Here is a 3,654-nt window from a genome sequence, read left to right as displayed (position 1 = left end):
ACATATATAGATGCGATTCAGTTACTGTAACTTTTCAATCTTTTACAATAATCACATACAGTACGTACATTTTGGGGTATATCATGCCATTACGCTTAGGTGAATAAGGTATTGATAACCGCTAAACCGATACTAAGTAAGTTTCTGTAATATACTTCTTATACTTTACGTAAAATTATAGCCAAGGTCTGAGGATTATAACACCTCTAATTTTATATGCTTCTGAGGATGACAAATTAATTTATCGAAACCAGTAGAGCGAAATAAAAACATACATCCAACTGAAGACTGAATTTTATTCTGAAACGGTTACTGAAATGTATACTACAGTTGCTAAAAATAACTGCTATGATTAAAGCAGTGAACTGTAATATTGTGTGCTCTTAGACAAACGATTCAGATTGCTGCGAAGCCCGCACAAACTATTAAAATTGACCTTGTGGAGCCCTAAAAGCAACATTCACGTACAAAACACTAATGACCACAATGGTTCAAATGGCTCTGAGCACTATGGGACTCAACATCTTAGGTCATAAGTCCCCTAGAACTTAGAACTACTTAAATCTAACTAACCTAAGGACATCACACACACCCATGCCCGAGGCAGGATTCGAACCTGCGACCGTAGCAGTCCCGCGGTTCCGGACTGCAGCGCCAGAACCGCACGGCCACCGCGGCCGGCTGACCACAATGCACTACTTATAAACACAATAAGAAATCATACAAAATCTTATATCTAAACACAAGCAAAAACTAGTGAAGGTAGTGTTGTACAAAATGACTCGTTTCTGTCGGGATTGTTGTTTATGGTCGGGAGCTGTATTCCATAATTCTATAATCTTCACAGCCCAGTTTTCTCTCTCTCGGCTGTTCTGGTACTCCGTTCCCCTGTCGTGCTACTTCATCGAAATGTCTGGGTCTTTGATTACGCCAGCTTCCTCGATGATTCAGAGACTGAGTTCTATTACTGCTCTCTGCTTCATTTCTGTCCGGTCGCTCCTATTTCCTTGAATTTCCGCACTGTAATCTTTCCACTGCAATCTGCGCACTCTTCTCTTGCCGCACATATTTACCAAGATGAATAATATGAATTTGCATGGCTTCAGATCATTCTTCTCGATCGTGTGAGATATCCCTTACACGCTGTCGGCTTTGTGTTTATAAATAATTGGATCAGCCGGCCCCTATTATATGGATGTTCAACTTTCTGATTTAGTTTTAAAATGTCGTTGAAGTATGACTGCATATGATTTGAATCGTGTTGCAGTGAGTGACGGAGCCCTTGCGATGCCGTATTTTGCTCTGCCGCAGGCCAAAAGAATTATGCCATCAAAATTTTTTTTATATTGGTCTCTGCCTATGGTATAAGTAAAACATTTTCTCAACAAAAAGAAGTGTGTCATCGAAGATTTGTTTGTTATTGCACACAGATCCTGTTGCTACGCCTGATTCTCTCGTAGCAGCCCTGTCTGGTTCCAACAAAGACAGACAAATTGATTGCAAACTGAGAGTAAATATTCCGCTCATTGAAGTTCCTCTTTCTACTCTTTCCGCCTGATATTGGTGGTATCACTACTCACAGTCGCTCAATCTCTCTGTTCTACATCACTCATGTGAGTCCAATACTGTACTCTCCTCCAGAGATTGCATCTTTTGAGATAGTGTTGTATTCATATGTTATATAGTCTACAATCTCGACTCAGCCTGGCCAGCTTGGCCACACCACTCTCGACAGTTTTAGAAACTTGGACGATCATTCCGTCCATTTATTTCAACTCGGAATAAAATTTTCTGTCTATGTCATTTTTCTCCATACTTGTTTTCTGTTTGCCTTTGCTTCTTTCCTTTTTCCGCTCGCTGTCTATCAGGATGGGCTCTACTTCCACCTGCAACGACTTTCCTATCTTTCATTAGTGCTTCATCTCGCCTGCTTCTGCTTTCCTGTCTCTTTTCTCGGCTCGTCTGTCCCCTCCTCGGCTCTTCGCTCTCTCTCATCTATTTCTTTCAACACTTATTTAGGCCAGAGTGGAATGTCCCCATAGTTCCTATATTTCAGCTGCTGCGTGCTACGTTTGACTCTGTTTCTTAAGCAATGCTGCTATCACCTTTGCTTAGTCGTCGGTGCAGTCTTTGTGTCTCAGGTAATGCAACTGCTACCAACGCCTCTCCTTCAAAACATTCCAATACAAGATCTCACGGATGTGACAAGTCCTCCTGCCTATTAATTTTTCTATAGTTCAGTTGGTGTAAGTTGACAGCTGGCAGCACTTTTGCCACTTTTCAGGTACTAAGTGCAAACGGCTGGAGACGAAAATAACAGCCGTCTATAGAGCTCTGGCGAAACGGAGGCCTTACTATAGAAACGTTTACAAACTCGTCTAATGTGATTGGTTGCAGTACGCACGCGGAGCTGCTGCGCCCAGCCCAATGCAACTGTCAGGGATCTTTTTACAGCGACTCGACTATAGCCACTCTAGAATGCACTCTGCTTGTCCTGTTCATTTTAAACAATGCTGTTACAAAACCACCCAGTCAGCTAAAAACTGTAAACGTAAATCATATACAAATGAACAACCCTAAACGCATAAAAAATCTTCACACACAAGAAAGACAAAACTTCACAGGCAACCTAAAGAGTACAATCCCCGAAAACACAGTCACATACAAGGAGATAAAATACGCTTCGCGCTAGCAGTGCTGCAGCTGCTGGGACTGCAAATGGTACCTACAATTGAATTTGCATCCTAAAATGTGCCTTACTGTACCGTTCTGACTGTGAAGAATCAAATGATTCCGAAAGAAAGACTCTGAATAAAGGCTCACATGAAAAGCTTGCGCCTACAGAACGACCAGCTGGTCTCTCTGGGGTTTGCCTATATCTTTTCCACGAACTGCAGTGCCCTGGGAACGCCACTTCCCTTTTACAGAGCATTTGTGACAGGCCTCATGTGGTCAAGCAAGACCACGGGACGAACAGTTGGCCCACTTGTTTCTTAACAAGATACTTTGAAGTCTTCCTCAAGGGTTAGCAAGATTTGTACTCTGCTCCAAAAATAGCCAAGAAATGAGCAGCAAAATAATCAAAAATCGTTCAGTGAAATGTGACGGACACACCACAACTCTCATCACTTCAAAGCGGTCATTGAAATGCAGTATTTGATACCACCATTAGAATAGATTGAAAAGAGATCCTTCAGTGCTTTTTTACCGTATTTTAACAATAATTTATTGGTTATCTATAGTAAGAACGTGTGCGCTAGTTTGTGTAACTGTGCATAAATTATTAGACATAGGATAATTTATGTGGGCTGAGGGGGACCTGGATACAAACATGTTTCATTCGACATATGTATGTTGTATTTTTAAATTACGTGTCTTTTAAATTGTGGTCCATTTTCTGTATCTTATGTTCATTGTGAGTTTTGCGCGCAAACCGAAGCCTAATGGATACGAGAATGGTATCTCCGGGGTCATTCAGTGTTGGGCGGCCACACTGAGCGGATCGGTCTTGGAGGTCAATTGTATGCTGTGTTGCAAAATGTGTTTTAGGACGTGTAAAGCGATAATCTTTTGGCGGCCGCTGCCCGCTCGTATACTCATTTTTGGTCCCTAGAAAAGTTTCGGCTCAAACAGGAGTCAGAACCAGAAAGCCAG

This window comes from Schistocerca nitens, chromosome 1 (assembly GCF_023898315.1).
Source record: "Schistocerca nitens isolate TAMUIC-IGC-003100 chromosome 1, iqSchNite1.1, whole genome shotgun sequence".
Lineage (NCBI taxonomy): Eukaryota > Metazoa > Arthropoda > Insecta > Orthoptera > Acrididae > Schistocerca > Schistocerca nitens.
Note: the sequence above shows the minus strand (reverse complement) of the source record.